This window comes from Pristis pectinata, chromosome 5 (assembly GCF_009764475.1).
Source record: "Pristis pectinata isolate sPriPec2 chromosome 5, sPriPec2.1.pri, whole genome shotgun sequence".
Lineage (NCBI taxonomy): Eukaryota > Metazoa > Chordata > Chondrichthyes > Rhinopristiformes > Pristidae > Pristis > Pristis pectinata.
The window spans coordinates 5,067,145-5,081,696 of record NC_067409.1 but is presented as its reverse complement, the minus strand read 5'-3'; the positions used below and the strand labels follow the sequence as shown (position 1 = coordinate 5,081,696).

The 14,552-nt window shown below is 43.0% G+C and overlaps 1 protein-coding gene across 1 annotated transcript in view; it reads left to right on the top strand.

The window, feature by feature from the left end:
• Window positions 1–10,980: 10,980 nt before the first annotated feature.
• The window catches only part of recql4 (RecQ helicase-like 4), a 68,520-nt gene continuing 64,948 nt past the window's right edge, over window positions 10,981–14,552 (top strand). The window contains exon 1 of the mRNA XM_052016991.1: window positions 10,981–11,072. The gene's annotated coding sequence lies outside the window, so the exon portion shown is untranslated. The remainder of the gene's footprint in view (window positions 11,073–14,552) is intronic.

Below are 14,552 nucleotides of genomic sequence, written 5' to 3'. Positions count from 1 at the left end.
AGTGTCCTTGTTCATCTATGTTGTAATACTTAAGAAATGTATCTATTAAAATTCAACTATTTTTTCTTTTTTAATTATTCCATTTAGTTTTTTATTATTCCATTTGTATACTTGCTGTGCTAGAACTTCTTATTTAGTGCTATGTTACTGGGGATCATTATTGATGCACCATATAATTTTACACACAGCAAGAAAGACTTGGTCACCGCAATACTTTAAATACTTTCAACTGAGAATAATTGTCAATTTTGAATAGAATTTTTTGATTACTGCATGTTTTTAATTAACCATTGGTCAAGCAAATGTTAAATCAATTTACCACTCTGTTCTCATATATTTTAGACACTTTCCTTTCATTCAGTCTTCACTGTAAATGTCTTCTAAACGCTGTAATTGCATCTGCCTCTACCACCTCCTCTGGCAGCTTGTTCCAGATAACCACCACCCTGTGTGGAAAAACATGCCCCTCAGATCTCATTTAAATTTCGCCCTACCATGATTTTGCAGACTTTTTTTGTCTTTATCTCTTTACCTTCCTCACCCCTCAACTTGATTCATCTCTAATATTATCCAGTTCCAATGAAAGATCATTGCCTTAAAATGTTGCCCCTATAAAGTGTTAACTCTGGCTCTCTTCCCAACAGATACTGCCTGAACACGTGTGCATTTTCTGCTTTGAACTGTAATTGGGTAAATAGACACTACTGAAAACAGAAATTCCTAATTACACAAAATTTAAGAGTGCTAAATTGATTTCAGAGAATTGTACGTGCAGGCAACAATGAGTCAGAATTTCAGAGTTAACATCCAAACCCCAAACCTCCATCAACACCTCATTCAGCTGGATGAAATCATTACCAATGTAAAATCAAAAAGCTGCCACCTGTGATTAAAAACAGAAAACGCCGTAAACACTCAGCAGTTCAGGCAGCATCTGTGGAAAGAGAAGCAGTTAATGTTTCAGGTCCAGAATTTTTTTTATCAGGACTAGGATAGGGAGAAAAACAAGTTATTTTTCAGTAGGAGAGAAAGCAGGGGAGGAATGTGTAGATCAAAGGAAGTATCTCTGATAGGGTATGTCCAAATGGGTTATGGGGGAAGTTACTAGCACATTGTTTCTTTGTGTGATGTGTTGTGAGGGACATGCCCAGCAAACCAGACTATATGTAATGATAATGGGCAGAAATTGTCGGTTCTGATACAGACAAAGAGTGAGCTACCTGAAGGTGGAAATTGAATATGGAGTCCAGAAGGCTTCAGCCTGCCCAGATGCAAGATGAGGTGTTCCTTGAGCCGACATTGGGCCTTGCAGGAGGCCACAGCTGCAGATCAGAGTGAGAATGGGATGGTGAATTAAAGTGGCAAGCAACTGGAAGGTCAGGGTCACTCCTGTAGACTGAGTGCATGTGTTTGCAAAGTAATCCCCCAATCAGTGTTTGTTTTCTACAATGTAGAGACCACATAGTGAACACTGAACGCAGTACACTAGATGGTAGAAAACTAAAGTGAATCAGCGCTTCACGTGTTTGGATCTCTGGATGGTGGGAAGAGGTGTAAGGATAGGTGTTACCTCTCGTGTGGAAGATGCAGCATCTGTCAGCATCAGTTCTTTTGATTTTTGTAAGCTGCTGTCAGTCCAGACTTGCACCACGATCTGTTCACAACGCCCCATGTGTTTGCTGACTTACTGTAGCCCCATGGGACATTTTGGTTATATTAAGTGTTATAATTTTTTGTAAATCTTGTCAGTTGCTACCAGATCCTTGCAAGTAGGATCCTGCACAAATGTACTGGATAAAATACTCATTATATGAGGCTGAGTAATTAATAATGGGAAATGGAGAAATGGCAGAGATACAAAGTGTTTATTTGCATTGGTCTTCATGTACTAACAACACCCCAATAATAAATGAACTTCAAGGGGTTATAGGGAGGGAGCAAATTAAAACAATCTCTTACACAAGGAAAAAAAAAGTACCAAGTCCCCTAGGTCTTAGAGTGTGGCCCCAGCAATTGTAGATGTGTTGGTTGTAATCTGCCAAAATTCCCTGGATCCTGGAGAGATATCAGAAGATTGGAAAACCTCAAATGTAACATCACTTTTCAAGGAAGGAGGGAGGGATATAGATGGCAAAAAACTATAGGTCAGTTAGCCCAACATCCATCATTAGGGGACTGCTGGATATTTAGGATATTGTTGGACAATTAAGTGGCGTGAATAGGAATTTACGAGAGGGAAATCATGTTGGATAAATTTACTGGAGCAATGGATGTAAAATAAAAGGGAACCAGTAGATGTAGTATATTTGGATTTGGAGGTGGTCTTTAATAAGATGTATAAAAGGGTATTGCACAAGATAGGTCCATGTGGTGTTGGGGTTAATATTGGCATGGATGGGCAGTGGTCAATAGAGGAAAATAGGATAAATGAACCATTTTTGAATTGGCAATCAGTGCCTGGTGGGGTGCCATAGGGATCAGCTTCAACAAATTATAATCTATATTAATCACTTGGCTGAAGGGATTGAGTATACTGTGGTCAGATTTGTTGATATTCAAGATAAATGGGGTTAGCAAGCTAAGAGGAGGACACAAAACACCTGCAGAGGTAAATCAATGGATTGAGTGGGCATGAATTCAGTAAATGGTGTATAATTTTGGAAATTGTAAGTTTATCCACTTTGGGAGAAAGATTGAAAAGGCAAATTATAATTTGAATGGAGTGGGACTACAAAATGTTGCAATACAAAAGGATCTAGTACATGAACTCTAAGCTCTGGTTAGAGCACTGTGTTCAGTTCTGGTCGCCTCATTATAGGAAGCGCTGGAAAGGGTGCAGAGGAGATTTACCAGGATGCTGCCTGGTTTAGAGAGTATGCATTATGAGGGGAGACTAAGGGAGCTAGGGCTTTACTCTTTGGAGAGAAGGAGGATAAGAGGAGGCATGATAGAGGTATACAAAATATTAAGTGGAATAGATAGACAGCCAGCATCTCTTTCCCAGGGCACCAATGCTCAATACAAGAGGGCATGGCTTTAAAGTAATGGGTGGGAAGTTCAAGGGAGATATCAGAGGAAGATTTTTTACCCAGAGAGTGGTTGGGGCATGGAATGTGCTGCCTGGGGCGGTGGTGGAGGCAGGTACATTGGTCAAATTCAAGAGATTGCTAGATAAGCATATGGAGGAATTTAAAATAGAGGGATATGTGGGAGGAAGGGGTTAGATAGTCTTAGGTGAGGTTTAAAGGTCAGCGCAACATTGTGGGCCGAAGGGCCTGTATTGTATTGGTTTATTATTGTCGCTTGTACTGAGGTACAGTGGAAAAACTTGTCTTACAAACTGATCATACAGGTCAATTCATTTACGCAGTGTAGTTACATTGAGTCAGTACAGAGTGCATTGATGTAGTACAGGTAAAAACAATAACAGTACAGAGTAAAGTGTCTGCAGTGCAATAAGGTGCGAGGTCAAACAAGGTAGATCGTGAGGTCATAGTCCATCTCATAGTATAAGGGAACCGTTCAATAGTCTTATCATGGTAGAAGCTGTCCTTAAGTCTGGTGGTACGTGCCTTCAGGCTCCTGTATCTTCTACCCGATGGAAGAGGAGAGAAGAGAGAATGTCCCGGGTGGGTGGGGTCTTTGATTATGCTGGCTGCTTCACCAAGACAGAGAGAGGTAAAGACAGAGTCCAAGGAGGGGAGGCTGGTGTCCGTAATGTGCTGGGCTGTGTCCACAACTCTCTGCAGTTTCTTGCAGTCCTGGGCAGAGCAGTTGCCGTACCAAGCCATGATACATGCTCTCTATAGTGCATCTGTAAAAGTTGGTGAGAGTCAAAGGGGACAAACCAAATTTCTTTAGCCTCCTGAGGAAGTAGAGGCGCTGGTGAGCTTTCTTGGCCATGGCTTGTACTGTACTGTTCTATGATTCTCTATGAAGCACAGAAGGATAGTTTCAGGTCCAGCAGATAATTAGGAAGACTAATGGAATGTTAGCCTTCGTTCCAAGGGGTATGGAGTATAAATATAGGGAAGGTTTAGTGAAACTTTACAGAGTGCTGGTGAGACCACACCTGGAGTACTACATGCAGTTGTGAGCTCCATAATTTCAAGGATGGATGTACTTACATTGGGAACAGTGCTGATCACCTGGATGAAAGGTTGGGCCTATACTCCTTGGAGTGTACGACAATGAGTGATGATCTTATTGAAACACTGAAGCTTCTGAAGGGGATTAACAGGAAGGGAGTTTCCCCTAGTGGGAACACAGGAGTATAGTTTCAGAATGAGGGGGGTTGTCTGTTTTGGATCGAGATGAGGAGGAGTTTAATCTCTCAAAGAGTCATGAATTCTCTGCTCCAGAGAGCTGGGGGGTGGGGGTAGAGTCATTGAAAATATTAAATGTGGGGGCTGACAGGTATTTAAATTACAAATCAGTGAAGGGATATAGGCCAAGATTAGATCACCCATGATGTTACTAAATGACAAAGCAGGCCCACTCCTGCTCCCTGAAGGCTTACCTTGGCTCCTCTCTCCACAGATTCTGCCTGACTTGCTGACTGTTTCTAGCATTTACTGATTTTATTTATGAAGCCCCAGTCGTCGGCTCAATTTCTCATATTTCCTTTTGATACAGAAGGTGGCATTCAGCCCATCAATTCCATGTCAATTCCCAGAGCATTCTGATCATTCCCATTCCTCATTTGTCTCTCCCTGTGACCTTGTGCTCTTATATTGTGTAAACCAATATTGAACTGAAAACATAACCTAAGAAAAGCAGGACTTAAACTCTACAAAATAAAATCAATTTTACTAGGTCTTGGCTCCACAGAAACACAAACGTTATTAACATTCACATAATGTACTTGCAATAAGAGATTGAAAAGTTAATTCAGCAAGATAGGTTTCAGATAAAAACACCGACTGATAACCTTTAGTTTTTCACCAACAGACAAATATCCTTGCCCACCCTCTCAGAATGGGTTCCACAGATTGACTAAGTCAATTCTAAATTCAAATTATAGCAAAACAATATCATAGAGTTAGTATACAAATGCTTAAACGGAAAGCCAGAGGTCAGCCTCACAGACGGTACACAGATAACAGCACCAGGTTAACTAATCAGAATGTGAGCAGACAGTGAAAATGAAATAAGAAATCCAAGCAAATTAGTCAGAAGCAGGCAGTGAAGGATTTAGAGCACTATCGGAAAACAGCTGCTAATTATAGATTTAATCAGGTCAACCCAGGATCACAACAGCTTGGGTATAGATGAAGTCCAGTACAGCAATTAAAATAACGGCGAGAAAAAGCCTTATCCCAATGAGCAAACAGGTCAAGTTGGCAGTTTGCTTCTGTCTCAATTACAAGACCAGTCAACTCAGAAGTCCCATGAGTGGCAGAAGTGACACTTACACCTCAGCCAAGAATAACAGTCAAGACAACATAGGGCAAGAGGTGGAGCCAGTCAATGGGAAAACTTGTCTTGGGAGGGGGTGGGTAAGCTGTTAGAAAGGATTCTAAGGGATAGGATTTATGAACACCTAGAGAATCATGGACTGATTAGGGACAGCCAGCATAGCTTTGTGAAGGGAAGATCTTGCCTCACAAGCCTGATAGAGTTCTTTGAGGAGGTGACCAGGAAGATCGATGAGGGCAGTGTGGTGGATGTGGTTTACATGGATTTTAGTAAGGCATTTGATAAGGTTCCTCATGGTAGGCTTCTTCAGAAGGTCAGAGGCCGAGGGATCCAAGGAAGCTTGGCTGTGTGGATTAGGAATTGGCTTGCATGTAGAAAGCAGAGGGTTGTGGTGGAAGGAGTGCCCTCGGATTGGAAGGCAGTGACTAGTGGTGTCCCGCAGGGATCGGTTCTGGGACCTCTACTTTTTGTGATATTTATAGATGACTTAGATGAGGGGGTGGAGGGCTGGGTTAGTAAGTTTGCAGACGACACTAAGATAGGCGGTGTTGTGGATAGTGTGGAGGGCTGTCGGAGCTTACAGAGGGATATTGATAGGATGCAGAGCTGGGCTGACAAGTGGCAGATGGAGTTCAATCCGGAGAAGTGTGAGGTGGTACACTTTGGAAGGACAAACTCCAGGGCAGAGTACAGGGTAAACGGCAAGGTACTTGGCAGTGTGGAGGAGCAGAGGGATCTGGGGGTTCATATTCACAGTTCGTTGAAAGTTGCCTCACAGGTGGAAAGAGCAGTAAAGAAGGTCAATGGGATGTTGGCTTTCATAAGTCGCGGGATTGAGTTTAAGAGCCGCGAGGTTATGATGCAGCTTTACAAAACTCTAGTTAGGCCACATTTAGAGTACTGTGTTCAGTTCTGGTCGCCTCATTATAGGAAGGATGTGGAGGCATTGGAGAGGGTGCAGAGGAGATTTACCAGGATGCTGCCTGGATTGGAGGGTATTGAATATGAGGAGAGGCTTAAGGTGCTAGGGCTTTATTCACTGGAAAGGAGGAGGATGAGAGGAGACATGATAGAGGTATATAAGATATTGAGAGGAATAGATAGAGTAGACAGTCAGCGCCTCCTTCCCAGGGCACCAATGCTCAAGACGAGAGGTCATGGCTTTAAGGTTATGGGTGGGAGGTTCAGGGGAGATGTCAGAGGGAGGTTTTTCACCCAGAGAGTGGTTGGTGCATGGAATGCACTGCCTGGGGTGGTGGTGGAGGCAGATACATTGAACAGGTTCAAGAGCTTGTTGGATAGGCATATGGAGGAACGTGAGATAGAGGGATATGCGGGAGGAAGGGGTTAGGTAGTGTGAGGGTGGTCTGATGGACGGCACGACACGGTGGGCCGAAGGGCCTGTTTTGTGCTGTATGGTTCTATGGTTCTATGGGGGGAGAAATCGACAGATTAACACATTAATGGACTGCTCACCTGGTAAATGTGACAACACATTCCAGTTTTCCAAGGTTTTAAGAAATTATGTGACTATTCTGATATTACTGGCAGTATAGAGAAATCCTGAAGTAGAACTGGAGAGAGGCGTGTGTGGAGAGAATACTTGGATCAGCTGCAAAACAGAACGTTCAACAAAATCTGCAAATGAAATGGAGGACCCAACCGTGTGGGATGTATTGAACAAACAAAATCAGCCCATTCAACTGACTCATTCCTACGTCCCTCATCAGCAAAGCAGTAAACTCACTGATTGTATCCCATTGCCATACTGTATATAACATATAGTGACACCAAAATAAAATGAGGTAAGTGGGGATTTGGAAACTTTTTTTATGTATTCATTTTTTGCTGTGTGGGCTTCACTGGGAAGGCAAGTATTTATTTGCCCATCCCTAATTCTCCTTGAGAAGGTGATGGTGAGCTTCCTTCTTGAAGTGCCGCAGTCCTTTTGGTGAAGGTGCTCCCTCAGTGCCATTAGGCAGGAAGTTTCAGAAATTAGACGTAGTGATAATGAAAGAACAGTGATATATTTCCAAGTATGTCTGGTGTGGAATTAGTTGGTAGTGTTTCCTTGCACCTGCTGCCCTTGTCCTAGCTTCGTACCACTCCAAAACAGTGCATTCACCCACTGATTCTGCATTAGCAAGCACCCATTTACAGTAAACTTCCACTAATTCCATTTTATTGTCCACATATTCCTCTCATATTTCTCCCCCATCCTCACTCTTCAGATTCTACCACTGGGGGCTATTTACAGTGCCAGTTAATCTACCAACCCGCATATCTTTGGGATGTGGGAGGAAACCCACATGGTCACAGGGAGAACATGCAAACTCCACACCATCAACACCAGAGGTTGGGATTGAACCTGGGGTCATGCTGGGCTGAAACAGGGGGCACAGCAACCTCCGCTTGCTGTTGCCCCTGTGGTGTCCATTGCTGGTAGAGGTTGGGGGTTTGGGAGGTACCGTCAAATTAGCTTAGATGAGTAACTGTAATGCATTGTGTCCTGTCAGTCATATTGCAGTCACCACATCTTGGATGAGTAAAATAATGATCAACTTGCACCTTTCAAGTTCAAGTTACTTTATTGTCATTCACCCATATGCGATAAAACCACATGGAGGAACGAAATGTCGTATCCCCCAGACTCACACAACAGAGGACGTACATAGAACAGAGCACATATAATAAATGCAGACAAAAAAATTGTGCAAGTACAAATAGTGCAAAAAACGGTATATACAGAATACAGTTTAGTGCAGCATTAGTGCAAAACCGAGTTAGACGAAGAAAATACAGAACTCAGTGTGTTACACTAATTGTATAAACATGTTCAGCAGCAGCCAAAGTTCTTATACACTGTTGTGCAAACTAGGGCTTTTGACTCGGCATTTGTCTGAAACTGTCTCCAGGGTATTCAGGAGCCTGGGGGGAGAAAACTGTTGTACAGTCTAGTAGTTGTACAGTCAGACGGCAGTGGGACAAATAGGTCGTGGGAGGGATAAATTAAGTAATAATTAATTAAGTAATAATGGGCGTAGTGTCTTTAGCTCTGGTTCGTGATCACATTCACACTGTAAGGAAAGTAACTGAGGTACTGATGTATTATTAGAGATGTCTGGTAATATGTTAGGCTCTTCAGCATGTGGAGAAGCAGAACTGAGAGATATTTATTGACCTCCTCAACAACTGCCTTTTCATTAAATTGAAAGCACAACATACAAGGAGACAAACCTTTACAACAGCGGAGACAAACTGTAGGAGGAAATTTATAGGCAAATCAGGAGTAGGAATAAAATTATTCTGGAAGATCTTAAATATGGCAGTACGAGCAAAATTGCTTCTCAAACTATGTATAAATTTGTCTAAAAGATTCCACATCAGAACAGGAAGTGCTGTTAGAAGTGAGGAAGCAGGGATGCTTTAAAAATAATTTGTATCAAACACAAGGAATAAAAATAAATCTGCATGGGGAACGGGTTAGAAATCAGCTTCCAGGACCAAGGAACTACAATGGAAGGATTTAAAAAGTTCTGAAGTCTGAAGAAACACACAGGACAGGCAGACAATCATAGAAGACCCAGGACAAAAATAGCAAGGCATAAGGAAATCGAGGAGTGCTTAAGGCCTTGTTTCTGATGGAGGCTGCAGTGTACATGGAATTCAGGAACAGCATGTTGATGGCTGTATTTTTAAAAATAAAATTATTTTTACAAACTGAGTGGTCATTTTAAAGGCACCATTGAACCAATAGTCTAACCAACTGACCCAGACATGATGTGGACTTTCTGTTTCCTCTATCATGAATTTACAGTTGCAGTTTACAGCAACTGTGCCCATGTCCATTCCGTTTCCTGCACTCCTGCTCTTCCCATTTCCCACTTCTAAAACCCTTGTCTTCACTTTCCACCTGATCACCCTTCCAATATCGGACCCCTCCACCTTTCCCATTCTACCCCTTTCAGCATTCCAAAAGAACAATTCTGTCCCAGAAGTTCTAGTTCACTCCTCCACTTTCCTCAAAGCTCACTTCTCTTCTCAAGTCACCTCCCCAGTGAAACACCTGCCCATTTACCTCCTCCCTTCTCACTGTCCAGGGCCCAAGCACTCTTTCCATGTGGAGCAGCAATTACTTGTACTGAGCATCATACAGCACAGAAACAGAGCTGTTGGCCCATCGTGTTTGTGCCAACCATCAAGACCTATTAATTTAGTGTACAGATGTGGTTTCCTGTACATTATGGAAATGAAATGCAGACTGAATGTAAAGCAGTCAACCAGTCTGTAAGCCAGACCCCAAGCTCCCCATCCTCTCATTATCCATGTCACTCTCAGTCCCACCTCTTTGTCCTGTCCTTTTACACCACCCTAATGAAAGCCTGGAGGAACACCTCATCTTCCGACTACTATGTTACAGCTTTCTAGACTCAACATCAAGTTCAATGATTTCAAATAATCAGCATTTCTGCATTTTAAGTAATTGGTAAATTAGTTTATTATTGTAACATGTACTGAAATACAGGGAAAAATTGTGTTTTATGTGCCATCCATAAAGCTCATTTCATCACATCAGCGCCTGGAGGTAGTACAAGGGAAATTAAACAACTGAATACAGAATATAGTGTTACAGTTACAGAGAAATTGCCCAAGATTAGATGTGATAGAGGTCTGAAACTCACAGAGTGGAAGAAGTAGAGACCCAATCACCCAAAGTCAAAGTCGAGTTTATTGTCATACTCACGAGTACATGTATGCACAGATGCAATGAAAAACTTACTTGCAGGTACACAGCATCATGTGAGCAGCATCCAGAAGAATTATACACAGTTTTTACAAGAAAAAAAATTAGAACAAAATAAAACGAAATCCACTTTAGTGCAGTGATCAGAGTGGTCATGGTGTTGCTAGACTGTAGTGGTGATTAGGGTTTTGCCGGTTGGTTTAAGAAGCGAACGGTTGAAGGGAAATATAGGGAACCCGCAGGTATTTTTAAAATGTCCCCTTATTCAAAAAAGGTAGTAGGGATAGTCCAGGGAATTATAGATCAGTGAGCCTTATGTCTGTGGCAGGCAAGCTGTTGGAAAGGATTCTTAGAGATAGGATCTATGGGCATTTGGAGAATCATGGTCTGATCAGGGACAGCCAATGTGGTTTTGTGAAGGGCAGATCATGTCTCACAAGCCTGATAGTGTTCTTTGAGGAGGTGACCAGGCAGATTGACGAGGGTAGTGCAGTAGATGGGGTCTACATGGATTTTAGTAAGGCATTTGACAAGGTTCCACATGGTACCCTAAGGTCTGAGGGCATGGGATCCAGGGAGGCTTGGCTGTGTGGATTCAGAATTGGCTCGCCTGTAGAAAGCAGAGGGTTGTGGTGGAGGTACATTTAAAAATGTATTACATTTTCCAGAATGTGCATGTGGTTGGCAAGTATTGCTGATCCCTAATTGCCCTTGAGGAGGTGGTGTGGTCCTTCTGCTGAAGGTGCTGTCGGGCAGGACGTCCGAGCGTTTGGACCCAGAGGAGGAGGAGGAGGGACAAGTGGGCGGCGCCTCGCGTCACGTGACGTGGGGAGGCGGGGAGGCGGGAAGCTCGAGTCGGAGCCCGCGCTCGAGCGGCGGTGGCGGCAGCAGCGTCCCGCCCCGGCTGCCGGTAAGTGTCGCCGCGTTTTCACCTCCAGGCGGGAATTTTACGGAGGAATTGCCGGCGCGGAGGGATAACAAACCGGCCCCACCTTCTCGCTCCCCGCACTGGCTCCTCCGGTTCTGTCCACCGTCGCGTTTCCTCCTGCCCGCGGCCGGCGAGAGGGGAGGGAATGAGCCGCGCAGGCGCAGTGGCGCTCCTCCGGCCCGTTGCCATGCCGACGGAGTGACAGGTGACGCGCGGACGCTGCAGGGAAATGGTTCCCCTGGTTGCCTTTAATTTTCTGATTAACTTCACTAAATATTGTTTTAAGTTTCCAATCACTGCGAATGTAGAGCAGTCTGGAATTTTTTTTTCTCTCGGATGCCTGATTTGTGAATTTAAAGCATTTTCTCATGTTCTCAATCTTGTTAATCATTTTTAAAGTAGTCTTCATTTTCATCATTTTAGAAATATATTTAATCTTTATTTTAAAATTCTTTTTCAATGAAGTGTAATGTGCTTCTGTTAAATAATATATGGAATTATGTAGTGATCGGCACAACATCATGGGCTGAATGGCCTGTCCAGTGCTGTACTGTTCTATGATTGGTATTGGTTTATTATTGTCACTTGTACCGAGGTACAGTGAAAAACTTGTCTTACAAACTGATCGTACAGATCAATTCATTACACAGTGCAGTTACATTGAGTTAGTACAGAGTGCATTGATGTAGTACAGGTAAAAACAATAACAGTACAGAGTAAAGTGTCACAGCTACAGAGGAAGTGTAGTGCAATAAGGTGTAAGGTCACAACAAGGTAGATCCTTACCCTCCTAGTGGAAAACAAATACAAATTTTGACAAGGTCCCGCAGGGTAGGCTGATCCGGAAGGTAAGACGACATGGGTGGGCTGGACAACTGGATGCAAAATCAGCTTGGTAGTAGGAGTCAGAAGGTGGTAGTGGAGAGTTGTTTTTCAGATTGGAGACCTGTAATCACTGGTGTGCTGCAGGGTGTGTGCTGGGTCCACTGTTGTTTGTCTTGTTTGGAAGATGAGAATGTACGTGGCATGATTAGTAAGTTTGGGGATGACACCAAAATTGGTGTGTTACGGACTCAGTGAAAGTCCCTTTAAGATAGAGAGTGTGTGTGTATGTGTGTGTGGGGCGTGCTTACGTCAATAGAAGATAAAGGACATAATGACGTTGTTGAAGAAGTAAGAAGAAGAAGAAGGAGAGAGAGAGAAGGGAGAGAGACACCAGCCTGCTTGTTTTCTCTATCGATAGATGAGAAACAATAACTGTGTTTGCCACTGAAATCCATGTATGGAAGTTGGAAGTAATCCGGTGGAGTTCACTTTGTTGCTGACCTGTAGAAGGAAACAGGTATTTGTGTGTGGACGACCACGGTTCGGATGCTTTTCGGGGTGAGGAAGTCACTACCGAGTAAACCCTGAAGTGTCGTTTGGGTTCCATCGTGGAACATTTGGATTTCGTATGTACTCTCTCTATGTTTTTCTACATCTACATCTTATCTTCAGACAACGGTGGTTGTTGAAGAAGCCCTTGCTCATGTTTCACCTTATGGCTTGCGGAACTGAACTTTAAGAACCATTCCGGAACTGGGAGTTTTGGACTTTGTCACACACACACACGAAGAGTTTAGTTTTGGGGTTAACGTTCGAGGTTTAACATTTTTGAATTCTAACATACTAACATTTTTACTTTTATTTTATGTATTATCATAAGTAGTGATTAATAAAATAGTTTTTAACACTAAATCATGCTCAGTGTGTTTCTTTTGCTGCTGGTTTGTGACAGAATTGGGGGCTGGTCCGGGATAGTTCCCAAGGTTAACGAGATTTGTTCGGGATTCAATCCAAAGATTGTTGAGGGAGGTCTGATAAATTCTTTTTAATTGGCTTGTGTGTGTGGAAACCAGCAGCAATGGATATTAAGGCATTTTTGGAGTCACCAACCCAAAAGGGATTGGAGGTGGCGAAAAAGGATGATTTAATAAAGATTGCTACAAGGTTAAACCTTACAGAAGTAAAGCAGTCTATGAGAAAGGCAGATATTCAGAGACTGATAGCTGGCCATTATGTGGAAAAGAAGGTGTTTGAGAAGGAAGTGTTAAAACAGTTTCCTGGCAGTGAAATAGCAATTTCTGAGGCACAGGTGCAGTTGGCTGAACGAGAACAAACCCAGTTAAAAATAGAGGCCGAACGAGAACAAAAGAGATTAGAGGCTGAACGAGAGCAAAAGAAATTAGAGGCCGAACGAGAACAGACCCAGTTAAAGATAGAGGCCGAACAAAAGCTAACTCAGATGAAGATAGAGGCTGATCTAGCAATGAAGCAGATGGAATTGAAGAGGATGGAGCTGGATAGTGAGGAGAAGGAAAAACAGAGGCAGCATGAGTTACAAATGAAGCGTAGGAGTTTGGAATCTTATTCTGATGATGGTTTTTCAACCAGCAGGGATGTTCGATTAGTCCCTCCGTTTGAAGAAGATCAGGTTGATCAGTATTTCCAACATTTTGAAAAGGTTGCTGTGAGTTCAAACTGGCCAAGGAAAGGATGGGCTCTTATGGTACAGAGTGTGTTTCTTTTGCTGCTGGTTTGTGACAGGTGGTGTGGTGAAGAAATTTCTCTAAGGTTGCAATAGGATCTAGATCAACTGGGAAAAGGTAGTTTTAAAAGAAGGTGGCATCCATCATTAAGGACCCTCACCATCCAGGACATGCCCTCTTCTCGTTACTACCATTGGGGAGCAGATACAGGAGCCTGAAGACCCACACTCAACGATTCAGGAACAGCTTCTTCCCCTCTGCTATCAGATTTCTGAATAGTCCATGAATGCTACCTCATTGTTCCTTTTTGTTTAGCACTATTTATTTATTTTATAATTTATAGTAATTTTATGTATTTGCACTGTACTGCTGCCAGAAAACGACAAATTTTAGGTCATATAAGTCAGTGATAATAAACCTGCTTCTGGTCCTTGGACAGGTACATGGATAGGAAAGGTTTAGAGGGATGTGGGCCAAACGCAGACAAATGGGACCAGCTTAGATGGTCAGCATGGACCAGTTGGGCCAAAGGGCCTGTTTCTGTGCTGTATGACACTGACCAAGAGATTGCAGATGCCGGACTCTGGAGCAAAAAAAACAAACTGCTGGAGGAACTCAGTGGGTCAGGCAGCATCTGTGGAGGGAAATGGACAGTCGATGTTTGGACTCCAGGTGAAGAAAGGTCACGACCTGAAACATTGACTGACCTCTTCCCTCCGTGGATGCTGCCTGACTGGCCGAATTTCTCCAGTGGTTTGCTTTTTGCTGAAGGTTGCTGAGTCCAGGTTTGGAGACAGCTCTGTTGCCCTAGCCTTGAATACATGTAAATTAAAATTAAACTAATTGCTGAATTGGTTTATTATGGTCACATGTGCCGAGGTACAGTGAAAAAATTTGTTTTGCATCCCATCCATACAGGTCATTTCATCCATCA